The sequence below is a fragment of the Dryobates pubescens genome, chromosome 34, assembly GCF_014839835.1.
Source record: "Dryobates pubescens isolate bDryPub1 chromosome 34, bDryPub1.pri, whole genome shotgun sequence".
NCBI classification, from domain to species: Eukaryota; Metazoa; Chordata; class Aves; order Piciformes; family Picidae; genus Dryobates; species Dryobates pubescens.
The window spans coordinates 8,364,448-8,386,849 of record NC_071645.1 but is presented as its reverse complement, the minus strand read 5'-3'; the positions used below and the strand labels follow the sequence as shown (position 1 = coordinate 8,386,849).

The window sequence follows — 22,402 nt, the reverse complement described above, 5'->3', positions numbered from 1 at the left end:
TAGTGGGTGAAGCTGGACCCCAAAATAGTCTTTTTTAGGCCTGGTGGGTGAAGCTGGACCCCAAAATAGACTTTTTTAGGTCTGGAAGGTGAAGCTGAGCCCCAAAAGAGGCTTTTTTAGGCCTGGAGGGTAAAGCTGAACCCCAAAAGAGGCATTTTTAGGCCTGACAGGTGATGCTGAGCCCCCAAAGAGGCTGTTTTGGCTCTGGAGGGTAAAGCTGAACCCCAAAATGGACGTTTTTAGGTCTGTTGGGTGAAGCTGGTTGCCAAAATAAACCTTTTTAGCTCTTGGTGGGTGATGGCAACCCCCCAGAAAAGGCTTTTTTAGGTCTAGTGGGTAAAGCTGAGCCCCAAAATAGACCTTTTTAAGGCCTGGAAGGTGAAGCTGAACCCCCAAATAGACTTTTTTAGGTCTGGGGGATGGTGTTGAGCCCCCAAATAGTTTTGCTTTATGTCTGGTGGGTGATGCTGAGCCCCAAACCAGGCTTTTTTTAGGCCTGGAGGGTGATGCTGAGCCCCAAAATAGGCTTTTTTGGGGTCTGGAGGGTAAAGCTGAACCCCAAAATAGGCTTTTTAAGGTGTAGTGTGTAAAGCTGAACCCCCAAATAGACTTTTTTAGGCCTGGAGTGTGATGCTGAGCCCCAAAATAGGCTTTTTTTGGGTCTGGAGGGTAAAGATGAACCTTAAAATAGGCTTTTTAAGGTGTAGTGTGTAAAGCTGAACCCCCAAATAGACTTTTTAAGGTCTGGTGTGTAAAGCTGAACCCCCCAAATAGACTTTTTTAGGCCTGGTGGGTGAAGTTGAGCCCCAAAATAGGCTTTTTTTTTGGGCTGAAAAGTGATGCTGAACCCTAAAATAGTCTCTCTTAGGCCTGGAGGGTAAAGCTGGACCCCAAAAGATGCTTTTTTAGGCCTGGAGGGTAAAGCTGGACCCCAAAAGAGGCTTTTTTAGGCCTGGAGGGTGAAGCTGGACCCCAAAAAAAGCTTTTTTAGGTCTAGTGGGTGAAGCTGAGCCCCAGAATAGCCTTTCTTAGGTCAGGTGGATGGTGTTGATGTAGAGAGGGAGGAGAACCTCAGTCAGTTTCCTGTGCTGTGCTGTGCTGACAGCGCTGGACACAGGGATCCCTCCCCCCCTGTGCCCCCCCAGAGGCTTCAGTGCTGTAAGTCATGGCTGAAGTGCCAGGGGGGGGTTGGTGTTGCACAGCAAATCCAGGAGCTTCCCATCTGCACTGAGGTTCTCTGGCTAAGGGTGGCAGAAGGATTTCACAGGGGCCAAGAAGGCCAAGGGCAGCCTGGCCTGCAGCAGGCAGAGTGTGGCCAGCAGGAGCAGGGAAGTCCTTGTGCCCTGTGCTCAGCACTGCTGAGGCCACCCCCGGAGTCCTGTGTCCAGCTCTGGGCTCCTCAGCTCAAGAAGGACATTGAGAGACTTGAAGGTGTCCAGAGAAGGGCAAGGAGGCTGGGGAGGGGTCTGGAGCACAGCCCTGGGAGGAGAGGCTGAGGGAGCTGGGGTTGCTTAGCCTGCAGAAGAGGAGGCTCAGGGGAGACCTTCTTGCTCTCTGCAACTCCCTGCAGGGAGGTTGGAGCCAGGTGGGGGTTGGGCTCTTCTCCCAGGCAGCCAGCAGCAGAACAAGAGGACACAGTCTCAAGCTGTGCCAGGGGAGGTTCAGGCTGGAGGGGAGGAGAAAGTTCTTCCCAGAGAGAGTTGTTAGCCATTGGGATGTGCTGCCCAGGGAGGTGGTGGAGTCCCCATCCCTGGAGGTGTTTAGGAGGAGACTTGATAGGGTGCTTGGTGCCATGGGTCAGTTGATCAAGTGGTGTTGGATGATGGGTTGGACTTGATCTTGAAGGTCTCTTCCAACCTGGTCTGGTCTGGTCTGGTCTGGTCTATTCTATTCTATGCTATTCTATTCTATTCTATTCTATTCTATTCTATTCTATTCTATTCTATTCTATTCTATTCTATTCTATTCTATTCTATTCTATTCTATTCTATTCTATTCTATTCTATTCTATTCTATTCTATTCTATGCTATTCTATTCTATTCTATTCTATTCTATGCTATGCTATGCTATGCTATTCTATTCTATTCTATTCTATTCTATTCTATTCTAATACTATTAATATGATGGTGATTACAATTCCTACCAGCAGCCAGGCAATGTTGGGCATCCATGAGGTCAGTTCTTCCCAGAGGTTTGAATATCCATGTGATGTGTCATCCTTGCTCACCTCTCTTTCCCTTGTTCCCATAGTTTTTGTACATCAGTTTTAATTTGCCCTGACTTACCTCTGGAAGTGCAACAAGCCTGCAGAAGAGGAGGCTCAGGGGAGACCTTCTTGCTCTCTGCAACTGCCTGAAGGGAGGTTGGAGCCAGCTGGGGGTTGAGCTCTTCTCCCAGGCACTCAGCCCCAGAACAAGAGGACACAGTCTCAAGCTGTGCCAGGGGAGGATCAGGCTGGAGGTGAGGAGAAAGTTCTTCCCAGCAAGAGGAATTGGCCCTTGGGATGTGCTGCCCAGGGAGGTGGTGGAGTCCCTGTGCCTGCAGGTGTTCAGGAGGGGATTGGATGTGGCCCTTGGAGCCATGGGTTAGTTGTCAGGAGGTGTTGGGTGCTAGGTTGGACTTGATGAGCTCTGAGGCCTTTTCCAACCTTATTGATTCTGTGATTCTAAGTGGTGTTAACCAAGGCACAGCCCCCTTCCACTGCAGCTGTGCTGATATCCAGACCCAGCCTGGTTTGGATGGACACCACTCACAGACTTCCTCCTGCAGATCCTGCACCATGTATCACAGCACCACAGGATCCCCAAGGCTGGAAGAGACCTCAGAGATCATCAAGTCCAAGCTGGCAGCACAGAGCTCATGACCAAACCATGGCTCCAAGTGCCACATCCAAGCCCCTCTGGAACACCTCCAGGCACAGGGACTCCACCACCTCCCTGGGCAGCACATCCCAAGGGCTAACAACTCTCTCTGGGAAGAACTTTCTCCTCACCTCGAGCCTAAACCTCCCCTGGCACAGCTTGAGACTGTGTCCTCGTGTTCTGGGGCTGGGTGCCTGGCAGAAGAGCCCAACCCCCAGCTGGCTCCAACCTCCCTTCAGGCAGTTGCAGAGAGCAAGAAGGTCTCCCCTGAGCCTCCTCTTCTGCAGGCTAAGCAACCCCAGCTCCCTCAGCCTCTCCTCCCAGGGCTGTGCTCCAGACCCCTCCCCAGCCTCCTTGCCCTTCTCTGGACACCTTCAAGTCTCTCAATGTCCTTCTTGAGCTGAGCAGCCCAGAGCTGGACACAGGACTCCAGGGGTGGCCTCAGCAGTGCTGAGCACAGGGCACAAGGACTTCCCTGCTCCTGCTGGCCACACTCTGCCTGCTGCAGGCCAGGATGCCCTTGGCCTTCTTGGCCCCCTGGGCACACTGCTGCCTCCTCTTCAGCTGCTCTCCACCACTCCCCCCAGGTCCCTCTCTGCCTGGTTGCTCTCAGCCACTCTGCCCCCAGCCTGCAGCACTGCCTGGGGTTGGTGTGGCCAAAGTGCAGCCCCTGGCACTTGGACTTGTTCAATGCCATCCTGTTGGCCTCTGCCCAGCTGTGCAGCCTGGCAAGGTCCCTCTGCAGAGCTCTGCTGCCCTCTGACAGCTCAGCTCCTGCCCCCAGCTTGCTGTCCTCTGCACATTCACTGCTGCTGGACTCCATCCTCTCCTGCAGATCATCAGTGAAGATATTGCTCAGGCTGGGGCCCAGCACTGCTCCCTGGGGCACACCACTGGTGCCTGGCTGCCAGCTGGATGTCAGCTGCTGAGCAATGGCTTCTGAACCACCTTTCCCAGCTTTGGTAACCACTGTCAGATGTAGTCACCCAGACTGGTGGCCCCCAAGCCCCACAGTTAGAAAGATTAGCTTGCAAAGCCAGTTCCTGGCTAGCATTTAAATACAGACTGCCTTCCCCTCCCAGGGAGGTGGTGGAGCCCCCATCCCTGGAGGTGTTCAAGAGGGGGTTGGATGTGGCACTTGGAGCCATGGCTGAGTCAGGAGGTGTTGGGTGACAGCTTGGACTTGATGAGCTCTGAGGTCTTTTCCAGCCTTATTGATTCTCTGATCCCTCAACAGTATTCACCAACCACCAGGCCAGAGTTATCCACAGAGCTTGAGCTTCAGGGGGCCCTGGGGTTCGAGTTTCCCTTCTCCCACTGAGGTCCTCTTGCCTCAGGTGTGGTGGATCCAGGCAGCTTGTTCCTCGATTTCAATGGCTGTGAAGGATGTCAGGAACACCTGAGATGGTCCTGTGCACTTGGGCTCCAGAGGGGGTCTCTGAAAGAGGTCTGGCATGGTCTGTGGGCTCCACACCGTGGCCTGCTCTGTCTAGCCCTCTCCCATGGGTTCCTGTCACCTGTTTGATAACAGTGCTCAGGTTCTGATAAAGCTGCTGACCTTACTTGTTCAACGTTGCCTCTCTGCATTGCCCTGGTTCACAGGGGTCCATAGCTCCTACTGCAAAAGGTCTTCCAGAGAGGATTGCAAATGGGCTCAACCCTTCCTTTGTCCTTTGCTCAGTTTGAATTTGCAGCAGGGCCCTTGGTGATGCTTGTGGCCAAGGAAGGTTTGCTGCTTCCTGCCTGATTTTTGCTGTCTGCCTTTTGATGAAATGGTTCATTTCCTCCACTTCTCCACTTGAATGTGGCTTATAGGGGGTGTGGAGTTGCCAACCAACCCCTAAGATTTTACCTGCTTGTACCACCTTGGCCACAAACTGAGGTCCCCTGCCTGAGGCAACAGCAGGAGGTGCCTCAAAGCGAGGTATCCTCTCTTGTGACACTGCTGTAGTAACCTCTGCTGCTTTCTTTGTGCGACAGGGAAGTGCTTCTGGCCAGCCAGAGAAGGTGTCAGGGAGTACCAACAGGTACCTGGATCCCCCCTTTCTTGGGAGCTCAGTGACATCCACTTGCCATTGCTGTCCTGGATCATTTCCTTTGCTAACCTGGCCCAGGCTAACTCCTCTCCTTACCTCGGGCTTAGCCTTAAGCCACGCTCACATTGCTGGGTTACCTGTTCTGCTGTGCTGTATGACTTTCATGCTGGACACTCCTGAACCAAGTTTCCACACAGGGCTTCTGTTCCCCAGTGAGTCTTTGCATGTTCCACCTGAACAGGAGCCCAGAGGAGGTTAGTGGGTGTGATGAGCTTCCCATCCGGTGTCCTGGCCCAGCCCTTTCCTATCCTAAGCCCTAATTAATCTTTGGGTAATGTCTGATCCTCTGTGCTGTACACAGCTTCTGGCTCCTTTGGCTCAACTGACAGTTTACCCTCTGGCATCAAAGCAGACTCTGCCACCTTCCTCCCCTCCCTGGCCACCCTTTGAGCCGTTTCACCTGCCAGTGGATTGCCTCTCTTGCCCGGCGTTCCCTTTTTGGGGTGCTTTGCAGTGCCTTGCTTGGCTCTTGCACTGCTGCCAGCAGCCTCAGTATCCCTCCCACGGGTTTGATAGCTTTTCCTTGAGATGCCAACAGTCCTCTTGCTTTGCAAATGGCTCCCTGGGCATGCACCACCCCAAAGGCATGCTTGGAGTCAGCCCCTGTGTTTGCACATCTCCCTCGGGGAAGCTCCAGGGCTCTGGTCAGGGCTCTCATCGCTGCCTGTTGAGCAGAGGTGTTTCTTGGCAGGGCTTCTGCCTTGGTTACCTCTTCTCCTCTATAGAATAGAATAGAATGAACCTGATTACCTCTTCAACAGAATGGAATGGAATGGAATAGAATGGAATGGAATGGAATGGAAGAATGGAATGGAATGGAATGGAATGGAATGGAATGGAATAGAATGGAATGGAATAGAATAGAGTTAACCAGGTTGGAAGAGACCTTAGAGATCATCAAGTCCAACCTCTCACCCAACACCACCTAATCAACTAACCCATGGCACCAAGCACCCTATCAAGTCTCCTCCTAAACACCTCCAGGGATGGTGACTCCACCACCTCCCTGGGCAGCACATCCCAATGGGCAATCTCTCTCTCTCTCTGTAGAATTTCTTCCTCCCCTCCAGCCTGAACCTCCCCTGGCACAGCTTGAGACTGTGTCCTCTTGTTCTGCTGCTGGGGGCCTGGGAGAAGAGCCCAACCCCCAGCTGGCTCCAACCTCCCTTCAGGGAGCTGCAGAGAGCAAGAAGGTCTCCCCTGAGCCTCCTCATCTGCAGGCTAAGCAACCCCAGCTCCCTCAGCCTCTCTTCCCAGGGCTGTGCTCCAGACCCCTCCCCAGCCTCCTTGCCCTTCTCTGGACACCTTCCAGCTGCAGCATACTCAGCTCTGCTTTCTCCCTGCATCACAAAGCTGCTTCCATCAGTGTGCCAGTTGTGGGCTGCCTTTATCCAGGGCTTCTTCCTTCAGGCCAGGGCTGCTGGAGTAAATGGCCTCAGTTGTTTCCAAGCAGTTGTGGGTAACTGGTTCTCCATCACCTCCCTGGAGGAAAGTAGCTGTGGAGACCACCAGTGCCCCCCCTTGGCTTCCAGAACAGCAGAGACTGGGTGGTACCAGGACTGTGATCCCCTTCACAGGGGCCAGAAGAGACTCAGCCCCAAAATAGCTTTTTTAGGTGTGGAAGGTGATGCTGAACCCCAAAATAGGCTTTTTTGGTTGAAGCTGAGCCCCAAGATAGCTTTTTTTTTAGGCCTAGTGGTTGAAGCTGAACCCCAGAATAGGCTATTTTAAGTCTGGTGGCTGATGTTGAACCCCAAAATAGGCTTTTTTAGGCCTGGAAGATGATGCTGAGCCCCAAAATAGGCTGGTTTAGGTCTGGAAGGAGAAGCTGAACCCCAAAATAGGCTTTTTTTTTGGTCTGGAGGTTGAAGCTGGACCTCAAAATAGCTTTTTTTAGATCTAGTGGGGTAAAACTGAACCCCAAAATAGAGTTTTTTAGGTCTGGTGGAGAGTGTTGAGCCCCAAAATAGGCTTTTTTTTAGGCTTGGAGGGTGATGTTGAACCCCAAAATAGCTTTTTTAGGCTCTAGTGGTTGAAACTGAACCCCAGAATAGGCTTTTTTAAGCTTGGAAGATGATGCTGAGCCCCAAAATAGGCTGGTTTAGGTCTGGAAGGTGAAGCTGAACCCCAAAATAGGCTTTTTTTTTGGTCTGGAGGCTGAAGCTGGACCCCAAAATAGCTTCTTTTAGATCTAGTGAGGTAAAACTGAGCCCCAAAATAGACTTTTTTAGATCTGGTGGATGGTGTTGAGCTCCAAACCAGGCATTTTAAGTCCTAATGGGTGAAGTTGAGCCCCAAAAGAGGCTTTTTTAGGTCTGGAGGGTGATGCTGAACCCCAAAATAGCTTTTTTTGGTTGAAGCTGAGCCCCCGAAATAGCTTTTTTAGGCCTAGTGGTTGAAGCTGAACCCCAAAATAGGCTTTTTTAAAGTCTGCTGGGTCATGCTGAACCCCAAAATAGGCTTTTTTAGGCCTGGAAGATGATGCTGAACCCCAAAATAGGCTTTTTTAAAGTCTGCTGGGTGATGCTGAACCCCAAAATAGGCTTTTTTAGGTCTGGAAGGTAAAGCTGAGCCCCAAAATAGGCCTTTTTTTGGTCTGGAGGCTGAAGCTGGACCCCAAAATAGCTTCTTTTAGATCTAGTGGGGTAAAACTGAGCCCCAAAATAGACTTTTTTAGATCTGGTGGATGGTGTTGAGCTCCAAACCAGGCATTTTTAGTCCTAATGGGTGAAGTTGAGCCCCAAAAGAGGCTTCTTTAGGTCTGGAGGGTGATGCTGAACCCCAAAATAGCTTTTTTTGGTTGAAGCTGAGCCCCCAAAATAGCTTTTTTAGGCCTAGTGGTTGAAGCTGAACCCCAAAATAGGCTTTTTTAAAGTCTGCTGGGTCATGCTGAACCCCAAAATAGGCTTTTTTTAGGCCTGGAAGATGATGCTGAGCCCCAAAATTGGTTGGTTTAGGTCTGGAAGGAGAAGCTGAACCCCAAAATAGACTTTTTTTAGGTCTGGTGGGTTATGTTGAACCCTAAAATAGTTTCTTTTAGGTCTGGAAGGAGAAGCTGAGCCCCAAAATAGGCTTTTTTTTTAGGCCTGGAAGGTGATGCTGAACCCCAAAATAGAATATTTTTAGGCTTGTGGTTGAAGCTGAACCCCAAAAGAGGCTTTTTTAGGCCTGGAGAGTGATGCTGAACCCCAAAATAGGCTTTTTTAGTTATGGAAGGAGAAGCTGAGCCCCAAAATAGACTTTTTTTAGGCCTGGTGGATGGTGTTGAACTCCAAACCAGACTTTTTTAGTCCTAGTGGGTGAAGTTGAGCCCCAAAATAGGCTTTTTTAGGTCTGGAAGGTGAAGCTGAACCCCAAAATAGGCTTTTTTAGGTCTGGAGTGTGATGCTGAACCCCAAAACAGACTTTTTTAGGCCTGGGGGGTGAAGCTGAACCCCAAAATAGACTTTTTTAGGCCTGGAGGGTGATGCTGAACCCCAAAATAGGCTTTTTTAGGTCTGGAAGGTGAAGCTGGACCCTAAAAGAGGCTTTTTTAGGTCTGGAAGGTGATGCTGAACCCCCAAGTAGAATATTTTTAGGCTTGTGGTTGAAGCTGAACCCCCAAAATAGGCTTTATTTAGTCTGGAGGCTGATGCTGACCCCCAAAACAGACCTTTATAGGCCTGGAGGGTGATGCTGACCCCCAAAACAGACCTTCTTTAGGCCTGGGGGGTGATGCTGACCCCCAAAACAGACCATTTTAGGCCTGGAGGGTGATGCTGACCCCCAAAACAGACCTTCTTTAGGCCTGGAGGGTGATGCTGACCCCCAAAACAGACCTTTATAGGCCTGGGGGGGTGATGCTGACCCCCAAACCAGACCTTTTTAGGCCTGGAGGGTGATGCTGACCCCCAAAACAGACCATTTTAGGCCTGGAGGGTGATGCTGACCCCCAAAACAGACCTTCTTTAGGCCTGGAGGGTGATGCTGACCCCCAAAACAGACCTTTATAGGCCTGGGGGGGTGATGCTGACCCCCAAAACAGACCTTTTTAGGCCTGGAGGGTGATGCTGACCCCCAAAACAGACCTTTTTAGGCCTGGGGGGGTGATGCTGACCCCCAAAACAGACCATTTTAGGCCTGGGGGGGTGATGCTGACCCCCAAAACAGACCTTCTTTAGGCCTGGAGGGTGATGCTGACCCCCAAAACAGACCTTTTTAGGCCTGGGGGGGTGATGCTGACCCCCAAAACAGACCTTTTTTAGGTCTGGGGGGTGATGCTGACCCCCAAAACAGACCTTTTTAGGCCTGGGGGGGTGATGCTGACCCCCAAAACAGACCTTTTTAGGCCTGGAGGGTGATGCTGACCCCCAAAACAGACCTTTTTAGGCCTGGGGGGGTGATGCTGACCCCCAAAACAGACCTTTTTTAGGTCTGGGGGGTGATGCTGACCCCCAAAACAGACCTTTTTAGGCCTGGGGGGGTGATGCTGACCATCCCAGCTTGGCCACAGTGCTGGTTCCTGCTCTGTGTCTCTCACCACCTGCATTCCTCCTGGGGGGGGTCTCTGGGGGGTGCTCCTCCTGCCATAGCAGCTGGGGAGGTTTAGGTCTGGTGCCTGCAGCTGGGGCAGGGGCTTTGCATTGCCTGGGATGGCTTGGGAGTGGAGGGGTGGCATTGTTGTGTGTTTAAGTTCTTGATTGACTCCACCTTCCCCCCCAGCAGCTCCTCTGCTGCTGGTGGCCTCCCCAGCACTGCCCGGCGCTGCCCGTTGGCTTACTGGGGTGAAGGTCAGCAGGGAAACCTCCTCCAGCAGCAAGCTGATCCCACAGGGGATTGCAGCTCATCCCACATGGAATTCCAGCTCACCCCACGTGGAACTGCTCCTCCCAAGGCTGAGCAGGAAGCAGTTGGGGTTGTCCCCCCCCCCTCCCCGGAATGCTGGCGGTGCCCGGCGGCGCCGTGAGCGGTGTGCCAGGCTCGGCAGCCCCTGGCTGGCACCCGGGGGGGAGGTTTGCTCCAGAGCAGGGGGAGCTCACCCTGGGCTTCCTTCCCCTCCCAGCCCAGCCTCTGCTCTCTCCCCACCTTGGGAGGTGGTTTGAGGCTGGCAGTGGAGGGGCAGATGGGCAGGCAGCTGCCTTGCACCAGGTCTCCATCTCCATCTCCTGTCCACCATGCTGCTCCTCTCCCCTTCCTCTTTAACTCCCCCCCCCCCCCCCCAGCAGGTCCAGTCCAGGGTGGTGGAGGGGAGGGGTTTGGTGGCTCACCCCTACCCTCTGTGTGTCCCCTCCTGCCTGTGCCACAGGGCTGAGCCCCTGGGTTCAGCCTTGAAATCAGGGAAGGGATGATGGAGCCTTTGGGGGCTTCATTGGCTCCCACTCAAAGCCAGCAGCATCCTGAGGGATTGCCTTTCCACCCTGGCCCAGGGGCAAGCACAAGGTGCCCTTTTCTCCCTGGAATCACTTACAGGGCAGGAGGGGAAACTGAGGCAGGAGCCTGGGAGGGGAAGAAGAGCAAAACTCAGCTTGTGGAGCGGTTTTGAGGGCTCTGGGGTGTGGGATGTTGGTTTCCTGCTGGGATCAGCTGCCAGCTGGGTTGAGCTGGTGGGGATGGCAGCTCTTGACCTGGTGGATGCCTGGACCCTGAGCTGGGAATGATGGTGAGGGAGCAGCTCTCCTGGGGGAGCAGCAGGGATGCAGCTCCTGGCTCTGCCAGTGGAGCTGGAAAGACCAGCTCCAGGCCAGGCCCGGGGTGGGAGAGTGGCATGCTTGGAAGGGTTGTGGTCTCCTGCTCAGCCAGGGCTGTGGTGTCCTCCTGGGGAGGAGACATCTCCTTGCCCACCCCCAGGCAGCTCCAACCATCCTCCTCCTCGTCTGCATGGGCAGGGGCTGATGTTGGAGTGCTTCAGCAGCAGCCCCCTGGGGAGCTCAGCCTCCTTGGAGGCTCCTGTGGCCCTGTTGGTGGTTCCTCAGGAGGTTACTCCTTCGTGTTGGATGCTGTGGTGGCTTCAGGGCTGCTGGCAAGACCCTGGTGCAGGCAAGTGAGCTGCTGGGGCTTGCAGGGCAGCTCCAGGTGGATCTGGTTTGGCTGTTGGTGGCCCTCAGCTAACAGTGGAGGCAGGAGGCAGAGCTGCTCTGGAGGGGGCAGGAGCCATCCCTGGCCACCTCAGGAGAGCCCTGGGGAGAGGCAGCCAGCCTTGATCAGAGGAGAAACCATCCTGGAGGGGCCTGGTGGTTAAAATCAGCAGGCTGCCAAGGCTGAGCCATGCCTTGAGCAGGCTTGCAGCAGCCTCCAGCTTCTCTCACTTCTCCCAGCTGGGGGAGGGGGAAGAGGAGAGGAAGCCCTCAGAGCTTCCCCTTGGGAGCATCTTCCGTGCCAGGGCTTGAGCACCAGCTGTGGAAAGGGCTTTGCTGGTCCTGCCTCCCCCTGCCTTGCCCTGAGCCAGGCTGAAGCTGCTCCTGGAGTGGGCTCCTGGAGGGCAGCCCAGCAGGAGGCTTCTGCTGCTCAGCAGAGAGGTTTTGCTTCCCCCAGGCCGGGGCAAGGCTGTGCAGCTCAGGAGGCTCTGGGAAGGGGGATGCTGGAGGGGTGGGCCTGGGCAGTGGCCTGTGTGGGGAGGCAGGAGGGGCTGAGAGCACCCCAGGGGGAGCAGGGCACAGGGCATGGCTGCTCCCTGCCTGGCCCAGAGCCTCCCAGCAGGGCTGCTGCTGGGGAAGGTCAGGAGGTGCTGGGGAGCCTGCGGTGAGCTGTGGCCTCTCAGCCTCGCTGCTGCCTCCTCCTCCTCCTTAAAAGCAGCTGGCAGCCCTGCCCTGGGTGCTGCTGGTGCTGGGGGAGGAGGTGTGTGGCTGTGAGGAGCAGCCCTCCTCTGGGCCACTCCATGGCTCCCTGCTCCCCCCCGGGGCTGCCCGGGCAGGGGTCCGCAGGGACCCGCGGGGTCGTCTGGAGGTGGCTGGCTGCTGGAGGAGGCAGCCCTTGGGTGCTGCTGCTGGTCCTGAGGATGTCCTTCCTTTCCCAGGGGAAGAGAGGATGGCCTCCTAGATCCCACCAAGCTCCTGCCTGCTCTGCCTGGGCCAAGAGGAAGGACAGTAAGTAGCTGTGACCTGCTGGCTGCTGACCGCCCAGCTGGGACTGCTCTGAGCCTCTGCCGGGGAAGATCTGCCTGAGCTGAGCTTCCTTGGGGCAGCAATGAGCCCTGGGGGCCAGGAAGGCCAAGGGGCTCCTGGGGGGCATTCAGAGTGTGGCCAGCAGGGCCAGGGAGCTTCTCCCCACCCTCTGCTCTGCCCTGCTGAGACCTCCCCTGCAAGATTGCCTCCAGCTCTGGGCTCCCCAGCTCAGGAGGGACAGGGATCTGCTGCAGAGAGGCCAAGGGAGGCTGCAAGGATGCTGAAGGGACTGCAGCACTGCCTGGGGAGGAGAGGCTGAGAGCCCTGGGGCTGCTCAGGCTGCAGAGGAGAAGGCTGAGAGGGATCTGATCAATGTCTCTCAAGAGCTGAGGGCTGGGGGTCAGGAGGGAGGGCACAGGGCCAGGCTCTGCTCAGCTGCACCCTGGCATAGGCCAAGGAGCAAGGGATGGAAACTGCAGCCCAGGAGGTTGCAGCTCAGCAGGAGGAGGAACTTCTGCCCTGGGAGGCTCCCAGAGGCCTGGAGCAGGCTGCCCAGAGAGGTTGTGGAGTCTCCTTCCCTGGAGCCTTCCCAGCCCTGCCTGGATGTGTTCTGTGTGACCTGGGCTGGACTCTGTGCTGCTGCTCTGGCAGCAGGGGGTTGGGCTGGGAGCTCTCCAGAGGTCCCTTCCAGCCCCTGACCTCCTCTGCTCCTGTGTCCCAGGTGGCTGATGGGGTCAGGAGGAGTGAGGGCTGCACAGGGCTGGAGCAGGTTGTCCTCCTGAGGGGGAGGGGAGGGGAGGGGAGGGGAGGGGAGGGGGTTTCCAGCTACCTGATGGCTGCACCCTGGGGGTTTTAGGGTGGAGGAGGTGAGGGTGGCAGCCCAGCCCCAAGGGTGGGGTTACCCTGGAGCTACCCTGCCCTCAGCCCTGCCTGGGCCCTGCCCCTTTGCTGGTGCACCCCAGGAGCTGAGGAGGAAATGGAGAGGAAACCACAGGGCTGCTGTGGGGAGAGGTTTAAGGTGGCACTTGGAGCCCTGCAGAGGGCACAGCCACTGGGCAGTGGCTTTCAGCCACCCAAATGGGACCCTGGCAGTTGACCCTTCCCAGGATGGGAGCTGCCTGAGGGGCAGCTCAGATCCCTTCACTCCTCTGCAGCTGGGCCTGGGGATGTGCTGCAGCACCTCAGGGGGCTCCTTGGCACCTCCCTGGGCTGCTCAGCTCCCACTCCAGGGACTGGATGCCCCCTGGGGATGTGCTGTGCCCTCTGCCAGGGCAGCAGGGGGAAGCTGCCTCCTCCCTGCCAGCCCCCCCCCAGCTTGCTGCCTTCCCCTCTGCTGCTCCTGGGGGGGCAGACCCAAGCTGCTGTCCCCTGGGTGGTCCCTGGAGAAGCCCCTGGCTGAGCACAGCCAGGAGGTGACAGTGGCAGCAAAAGGGACAGGCAGGAGGAGGGGGGGAGCTGGGTCGGTGCTGGGGGGCTCCAAGGGATGTAAAATGAGTGCTGGTGGCTGCCCAGCCCCCCTGGCTGTCCCCCCAGGGGGGGCTCAGTCCTCCTGGGGCTGTGGTGAGCTGCAGCCAGCAGGAAAGGGCCTTGAAGGGACTCTTCTGGCAGGAGGAGAGGGAGGTCCCTTCCCTGCCCTGGAGAGCAGGGTGGCACTGGGCTGGTGGCCTTCCCCAGGGTCAGTGACAGCTCCTGCCCCTGCTGGAGGTGGCCCTGGGGGGCTGTCCTAGCTGGCCAGGGGGGTTGGACTGGATCAGCCCCAGGGGTCCCTTCCACCCCCACCCCGTTCTGTGACCCCCCAAGGAGGAGCCTTGCAGCCCCTCTGGGGGCATGGGGTTACCCCAGAGGCTCAGCTGTGCCCCAGGCCACCCCTGGGTTGGGGGCCCAGGAGGGGGCTTGAGGCCCATCCCTGTGTCCCTGCTGCAAGGAGCAGAGAGGATGGTGGCAGGGCTGGCCTGAGCCAGCTGCTGCCACTGAGGGCACCCAAACCACAGCTGGGAGCAGCCTGGATGTGCTCTGGGGATGTGCCCCCAGGCTGTGCTCATCCTGGCTGTGGGGAAGAGCTTTCCTGGAGGCTCCTGAGCCCCCCAGGAGTGGTCCTTCACCCCTCTCAGAAAGCTTTGGCCAGGTTCCTGCATGCCTGGGATGCCCTTGGAGCTACCTCTCCTGCTTGAGCCCAGGAGTGTTTGGGTTGGCCTGGGGCTGAGTGCTGCTGCTGAGAGCTTGGAGGGTTGATGTGTTCCTTGCTGATCCTGGCTGGGCTGCTCAGCCAAGCAGGGGGGGAGAGGCAGGGCAAGGAACACTCTGTGGGCAGCTGGGAGAGGCCTCTCCATGGTCAGCCTCTGGCTCTTGTGGGGGACTTCAGCTGGCAGTGGAGGAGAGGAAGCAGTCCCTGGGTGGAGAGAGTCCCCTGGGAGGCAAATCTGGAGGGCAAAGGGGTCCCTGGATGCACTTCAGGAGGCTGAAAGGTGAGATGGAGGGGGAAGCAGCCCAGCCTGGCTGAGCAGGGAGCTTTGGATGGAACTCAGGAGAAGAAGAGGAGTTCCAGACCTGCAGAAGGGGGGCAGGAAGTGCAGGAGGGGAAAAGGAGAAGGGGCAGAGCCAGCTGGAGCTCAGTGTGGCTGCTGCCAGCAGAGGCAATGAGAGTGCCTGGGAGTGAGCTGAGAGGAGCAAGGAGCAGCTGCACCCTGTGCTGGATGTGGAACCACAGAGCTGCCAGAGCTGGAAGGGAGCTCAAGGCTCAGCCATCCCAACCCCCTGCCATGGGCAGGGACACCTCACACCACAGCAGGTTGCTCACAGCCACCTCCAGCCTGGCTGCAAACACCTCCAGGCAGGAGGCTTCCACCACCTCCCTGGGCAGCCTGGGCCAGGCTCTCACCACCCTCCTGGGCAACAACTTCTTCCTCACAGCCAATCTCAATCTCCCCACTTCTACTTCTGCTCCATCCCCCCCAGTCCTGTCCCTCCCTCACACCCCAGAGCAGAGGGGCAGGATCCTCTCCCTCCACCTCTGGCAATGGGCACTGGCAGCCCAGAAGGCCAAGGGCAGCTCAGCTGCCAGTGCCCATTGCTGGCTTTCTGTCCCAGGCCTGATTCCTGCCCCCCTCAGAGGTGTCCCAGACCCCTATCCCTCCCTGACCCCCTCCAAAGTCCCTCCCCAGCTTGCTTGCAGCCCCCTGCAGCTCCTGGAAGGCCACCAGAAGGTCTCCTGGGAGCCTTCTCCTCTGCAGCCTGCACAACCCCAACTCTCTCAGGCTGTCTGCAGAGCAGAGCAGCTCCAGCCCTCTGCTCCTCCTCCTGGCCCTGCTCTGGACACCTTCCAGCCCCTCCAGAGCCTTCCTGGCACAGAGGCTGCAGAGCTGGCCCCAGAGCTGCAGCTGTGGTCTCAGCAGAGTGGAGCAGAGGGGCAGAATCCCCTGGTGCCGGACCCCAAGAGTTCCCCAGGCTGGGGCAGAGGGGCTGCAAAGTGCCCAGCAGCAAAGGCCCTGGGGGTGCTGGGTGCCAGCAGCTGCAGAGGAGCCAGGGGGTGCCCAGCTGGGCAAGAAGGCCACCAGCAGCCTGGCCTGCAGCAGCAATGCTGTGGGCAGCAGGAGCAGGGCAGGGATTGTGCCCCTGGGCTGGGCACTGCTGAGGCCACCCCTGCAGTGCTGCCTTCAGCTCTGGGCTGCTGGCTCCCAGCAGCTCCTTGAGAGGCTGCAGCAGGGCCAGGGAAGGGCAAGGAAGCTGGGGAAGGGTCTGGGGAAGAGGGCTGGGGAGGAGCAGCTGAGGGAGCTGGGGGTGGTGAGGCTGGAGCAGAGGAGGCTGAGGGAGACCTCCTTGCTCTCTGCAGCTCCCTGCAAGGAGGCTGGAGCCAGCTGGGGCTTGGGCTCTGCTCCCAGGGAACAAGGGACAGGACAAGAGGCAATGGCCTCAGGCTGCCCCAGGGGAGGTTCAGCTTGGCCATGAGGAAAAATTTCTTCCCCTTGAGGGCTGCCCAGGCCTGGCCCAGGCTGCCCAGGGCAGTCCCCATCCCTGGAGGGCTTTGGAGGCCCTGGGGCTGTGGTGCTGAGGCCATGGCCTGGCAGTGCCCTGGCAGGGCTGGCTCAGGGCTGGGCTCATGAAGGTCCTTGCCCACCCTCCCCTCAGCAGGAGGCAAAGGAAGGATCCTCTCCAGGGCCTCTGAGGGCAGCCAGGGCAGGCCCAGGAGGGTGCAGGTGGCAGGGGCTGGGTGCCCATGCCCTGGATGGAGCCTGGTGCTGAGCAGGGTGGGCTGTGGGTGCTGTGCCCCTGGCTGGGGGGGCTGCTGTGCTTTCCCAGCAGGGGTTGGAAGTGCTCCTTGGGCAGCAGGGCTGGCAGCAGGGGGCTGGGCAGGGGCTGGGTGCCAGCCTGAGGGCTGCACTGCATGTGCTGCCCTGCCAGGGCCAGGCTGCAGCTCCGGGGGGGGGCTGCCCCCAGGGGGCACTCAGCCCCAGCAGGAGAGCCTCTGCCTGGGCAGGATGTGGCCCCAGGCTCCTGCAGGGAGACCAGGCCTGGGATGGGGGCTGGGAGATGCCAGGGCTGGGAGCTGCTCCCTGGGGGCTGGGAGATCCCAGGGCTGGGAGCTGCTCCCTGGGGGCTGATGGATCCCAGGGCTGGGAGCTGCTCCCTGGGGGCTGGGAGATCCCAGGGCTGGGAGCTGCTCCCTGGGGGCTGCTGCTGGGGGCTGTCCTCTCAGGGGGCTCTGCACCATGCTCCTTGCCCCTGCAGGGTTCCCTGTGCTGCCTTGAGGGCTCCAGGCAGGTGCTCATCCCCCTGGGCTGATCCCAGCTCTGCCCTCTCCCCTTGGCTCCTGCTGCCAGGCCTGAATCCCATGGGCTTGCTCTGCAGCCCTGCCTTGCCTGGCACCCAGCTGTGCCCCTGTTGCCATCCAGGGGTGGTCTGGGGGGGGAACCACTCCAGGCTCATCCTTCTCCCCGCCATGGGCCCCTGGGGTGGGCTGCTGGGGGCATGGCAGAGCTCTCTTGGCCTTGTCTCTGTTGCTTGTCCCTGCCCAGGGCTGCCCTGGCAGCAGGAGAGCCTCAGGAGCTGCCAGAGCCTGTTCTGCTGGCCCAGGCCTGCTTTGGCAGCTGGGGTCCCTGAGCACCCACTCTGGCATGGGCTCTGCCCCCTCTGTCCTTGCTCCCTGGCTGCTGGTGGGGGGTGCCCAGGGGTGGGCTGGGGGCAGCTTGGCTGCTGCTGCTTGCAGGCTCTGTGGCACTGAGAGCCTGAGTGGAGCCAGCAGGGTGGTAGGGGGGGATGGGGATGGATGGGGACAGAGGGAGAGGACCCTCTGGGGTCACCCCAGGCAGCAGGAGGGCTGGGCCTGCATCTGCCAGCACAGGGTGGGAGCCCAGCCCAGGGCCAGGGGAGAGGCTCCAGGAGGAGCTGCAGCCTGAGCAGCCTCTGCAGCCAGCCAGGGCTGAGGCTCTGCCTGCCTGGCTCTGGGGGGTGCTGCTTTGAAGCCCTTTGTGCGGTGCTGATAGTCAGCCTGGGGCGCTGGGGAGCTGCAGACATCAAAGCAAGAGGCTTTGGGAGCCTCTGCCCAGCGTGGGGAGCTGAACACACCTGGGATTCCCCCAGCCCCAGGGCTCAGCAGGGGAGGAGAAGGCCTGGGCTGAACCCATGGCTGGGGTGGTGCAGAGCTGCCTGCAGCCCTCCCTGGGATGGGGGCAGAGTGGCTGAGAGACACAGCTCAGGGGCTGTGGGATGTGGGGCAGGGTCTGGTTGGAGGCCTGCAGCTCCTGCTGTGCCCCAGGGCTGGGCCCAGTCTTGTTCAGCATCTTCAGCAGGGACCTGGCTGAAGGCTCAGAGTGGAGGCTCAGGCAGGTTGCTGCTGGCACAGAGCTGGGAGCAGTGGCTGAGAGCCCTCAGGCTGTGCTGGCACCCAGGGAGCCCTGGGCAGGCTGAGAGCTGGGGGAGAGCAACCTCCTGAAGGGGCAGCAGGGCAAGGGCAGGGTCCTGGCCCTGGGCAGGAACAACCTCCTGCAGCAGCACAGGGCAGGGGGAAGCTGCTGGCAAGCAGCTGCAAGCAGAAGCAGCTGGCAGTGCTGGGGGCCAAGGAGTTGGCCAGCAGCAGCAAGGTGGCCTGGGGGCCAAGAAGGCCAAGGCTGTGCTGGGGGCATGGAGAAGAGTGTGGGCAGCAGCAGGGCAAGGGAGGTTGTGCTGCCCCTCTGCCCTGCCCTGCTGAGGCCACCTCTGGAGCCCTGGGGGCAGTTGTGTGCTGCCCAGGGGCAGAGGGCCAGAGAAGTGCTGGAGAGAGGGCAGGGGAGGCTGGGAAGCTGCTGAGGGGCCTGGAGCAGCTCTGGCAGGAGCCAAGGCTGAGAGCCCTGGGGCTGAGAGCCTGCAGCAGAGCAGCCCCAGAGCAATGCTCAGCAATGCTCAGCAAGAGCTGAAGGGCCCCTGGGGGGCAAGAGGCTGGGGCCAGCCTCTGCTGAGTGGTGCCCAGGGCCAGGCCAAGGGGCAGTGGGCAGAGAGTGGAGCCCAGGAGGTTGGAGGGGAAGAGGAGGAGCAAGTTGTTTGTTGGGAGGCTGCTGGAGGCCTGGAGCAGGCTGCCCAGAGAGGTTGTGGAGTGTCCTGGTGTGGAGAGCTTCCAACCCCCCCTGGGCACTGTGCCCCTGGGCAGGCTGCTGGGGGAGCCCTGCTGGGCTGGGGGAGCTCCGGGGGTCCCTCCCCAGCCCCATGCTGGGCTCTGGCCTTCCATGAAGAGAACAGAACAGAATTCAGCAGGTTGGGAGAGGCCTTCAGGCTGAGTGCTGGATCTCACTCTGCTGGCAAGGCTGGGGGCAGCCAGGAGGCTGTGGTGCTGTGGAGCTCTGAGGGCTGCAGGGATGCTGCAGCAGCCTCTGGCTGCCCTCCCCCCACCTCCTGCTCCCCTCGGGGCACTCACAGCTCCCTGCCTCCAGGAGCCTCCATGGGCTGGGGGTCAGGGCTGCTGCTGCTGGAGCTGAGCTCTCCTCCAGTGCAGGCTGGGGCTGGGGGGGTGCAGCCTGGGCTGGGGCTGGGGGGGTGCAGGCTGTGCTGGGCTGGGCTGGATGGGTGCAGGCTGTGCTGGGCTGGATGGGTTCAGCCTGGGCTGGGGCTGGATGGGTTCAGCCTGGGCTGGGGCTGGATGGGTGCAGGCTGTGCTGTGCTGGGGCTGGATGGGTGCAGGCTGTGCTGGGCTGGGGCTGGATGGGTGCAGGCTGTGCTGTGCTGGGCTGGATGGGTGCAGGCTGTGCTGTGCTGGGGCTGGATGGGTGCAGGCTGTGCTGGGCTGGGGCTGGATGGGTGCAGGCTGTGCTGTGCTGGGCTGGATGGGTGCAGGCTGTGCTGTGCTGGGGCTGGATGGGTGCAGGCTGTGCTGGGCTGGGGCTGGATGGGTGCAGGCTGTGCTGGGCTGGGGCTGGATGGGTGCAGGCTGTGCTGGGCTGGATGGGTGCAGGCTGTGCTGGGCTGGGGCTGGATGGGTGCAGCCTGGGCTGGGGCTGGATGGGTGCAGGCTGTGCTGGGCTGGGGCTGGATGGGTGCAGGCTGTGCTGGGCTGGGGCTGGATGGGTGCAGGCTGTGCTGTGCTGGGGCTGGATGGGTGCAGGCTGTGCTGGGCTGGGGCTGGATGGGTGCAGGCTGTGCTGTGCTGGGCTGGATGGGTGCAGGCTGTGCTGTGCTGGGGCTGGATGGGTGCAGGCTGTGCTGGGCTGGGGCTGGATGGGTGCAGGCTGTGCTGGGCTGGGGCTGGATGGGTGCAGCCTGTGCTGGGCTGGATGGGTGCAGGCTGTGCTGGGCTGGGGCTGGATGGGTGCAGGCTGTGCTGGGCTGGATGGGTGCAGGCTGTGCTGGGCTGGGCTGGATGGGTGCAGGCTGTGCTGGGCTGGGCTGGATGGGTTCAGCCTGGGCTGGGCTGGGCTGGATGGGTGCAGCCTGGGCTGGGGCTGGATGGGTGCAGGCTGTGCTGGGCTGGGCTGGATGGGTGCAGGCTGGGCTGGGGCTGGATGGGTGCAGGCTGGGCTGGGCTGGATGGGTGCAGGCTGGGCTGGGCTGGGCTGGATGGGTGCAGCCTGGGCTGGGCTGGATGGGTGCAGGCTGTGCTGGGCTGGGGCTGGATGGGTGCAGGCTGGGCTGGGGCTGGATGGGTGCAGGCTGTGCTGGGCTGGGGCTGGATGGGTGCAGGCTGTGCTGGGCTGGGGCTGGATGGGTGCAGGCTGTGCTGGGCTGGGCTGGATGGGTGCAGGCTGTGCTGGGCTGGGCTGGATGGGTGCAGGCTGTGCTGGGCTGGGGCTGGATGGGTGCAGGCTGTCCTGGGCTGGGCTGGATGGGTGCAGGCTGTGCTGGGCTGGGCTGGATGGGTGCAGGCTGTGCTGGGCTGGGCTGGATGGGTGCAGGCTGTGCTGGGCTGGGCTGGATGGGTGCAGGCTGTGCTGGGCTGGGGCTGGATGGGTGCAGGCTGTGCTGGGCTGGGCTGGATGGGTGCAGGCTGTGCTGGGCTGGGGCTGGATGGGTGCAGGCTGTGCTGGGCTGGGCTGGATGGGTGCAGGCTGTGCTGGGCTGGGGCTGGATGGGTGCAGGCTGTGCTGGGCTGGGCTGGATGGGTGCAGGCTGTGCTGTGCTGGGCTGGATGGGTGCAGCCTGGGCTGGGCTGGATGGGTGCAGCCTGGGCTGGGCTGGATGGGTGCAGGCTGTGCTGTGCTGGGCTGGATGGGTGCAGGCTGTGCTGGGCTGGGCTGGATGGGTGCAGGCTGTGCTGGGCTGGGCTGGATGGATGCAGGCTGTGCTGTGCTGGGCTGGATGGGTGCAGGCTGTGCTGGGCTGGGGCTGGGGGAGTGCAACCTGGGCTGGGCTGGATGGGTGCAGGCTGTGCTGGGCTGGGGCTGGATGGGTGCAGGCTGGGCTGGGGCTGGATGGGTGCAGCCTGGGCTGGGGCTGGATGGGTGCAGGCTGTGCTGGGCTGGGGCTGGATGGGTGCAGGCTGTGCTGGGCTGGGGCTGGATGGGTGCAGGCTGTGCTGGGCTGGGCTGGATGGGTGCAGGCTGTGCTGGGCTGGGCTGGATGGGTGCAGGCTGTGCTGGGCTGGGGCTGGATGGGTTCAGCCTGGGCTGGGGCTGGATGGGTGCAGGCTGTGCTGTGCTGGGGCTGGATGGGTGCAGGCTGTGCTGGGCTGGGCTGGATGGGTGCAGGCTGTGCTGGGCTGGATGGGTGCAGGCTGTGCTGGGCTGGGGCTGGATGGGTGCAGCCTGGGCTGGGCTGGATGGGTGCAGGCTGTGCTGGGCTGGGCTGGATGGGTGCAGCCTGGGCTGGGCTGGATGGGTGCAGGCTGTGCTGGGCTGGGGCTGGATGGGTGCAGCCTGGGCTGGGCTGGGCTGGATGGGTGCAGGCTGTGCTGGGGCTGGATGGGTGCAGGCTGTGCTGGGCTGGGCTGGATGGGTGCAGGCTGTGCTGGGCTGGGCTGGATGGGTGCAGGCTGTGCTGGGCTGGGCTGGATGGGTGCAGCCTGGGCTGGGCTGGATGGGTGCAGGCTGTGCTGGGCTGGGGCTGGATGGGTGCAGGCTGTGCTGGGCTGGGGCTGGATGGGTGCAGCCTGGGCTGGGCTGGGCTGGATGGGTGCAGCCTGGGCTGGGCTGGATGGGTGCAGGCTGTGCTGGGCTGGGGCTGGATGGGTGCAGGCTGTGCTGTGCTGGGCTGGATGGGTGCAGGCTGTGCTGGGCTGGGCTGGATGGGTGCAGGCTGTGCTGTGCTGGGCTGGATGGGTGCAGGCTGTGCTGTGCTGGGCTGGATGGGTGCAGGCTGTGCTGGGCTGGGCTGGATGGGTGCAGGCTGTGCTGGGCTGGGGCTGGATGGGTGCAGGCTGTGCTGGGCTGGGGCTGGATGGGTGCAGGGTGTGCTGGGCTGGGGCTGGATGGGTGCAGGCTGTGCTGGGCTGGATGGGTGCAGCCTGGGCTGGGCTGGATGGGTGCAGGCTGTGCTGGGCTGGATGGGTGCAGGCTGTGCTGGGCTGGGCTGGATGGGTGCAGGCTGTGCTGGGGCTGGATGGGTGCAGGCTGTGCTGGGCTGGGCTGGATGGGTGCAGGCTGTGCTGGGCTGGGCTGGATGGGTGCAGGCTGTGCTGGGCTGGGCTGGATGGGTGCAGGCTGTGCTGGGCTGGGCTGGATGGGTGCAGGCTGTGCTGGGCTGGATGGGTGCAGGCTGTGCTGGGCTGGATGGGTGCAGGCTGTGCTGGGCTGGGCTGGATGGGTGCAGCCTGGGCTGGGGCTGGATGGATGCAGGCTGGGCTGGGGCTGGATGGGTGCAGGCTGTGCTGGGCTGGGGCTGGATGGGTGCAGGCTGTGCTGAGCTGGGCTGGATGGGTGCAGGCTGTGCTGGGCTGGGCTGGATGGGTGCAGGCTGTGCTGGGCTGGG

At 60.5% G+C, this 22,402-nt stretch overlaps 1 protein-coding gene across 1 annotated transcript in view; it reads left to right on the top strand.

Annotated features, from left to right (window-relative positions):
• ST3GAL4 (ST3 beta-galactoside alpha-2,3-sialyltransferase 4) overlaps positions 1-22,402 on the top strand; it is a 52,337-nt gene that overhangs the window by 12,209 nt on the left and 17,726 nt on the right. The window contains exon 2 of the mRNA XM_054176151.1: positions 11,950-12,019. The gene's annotated coding sequence lies outside the window, so the exon portion shown is untranslated. The remainder of the gene's footprint in view (positions 1-11,949; positions 12,020-22,402) is intronic.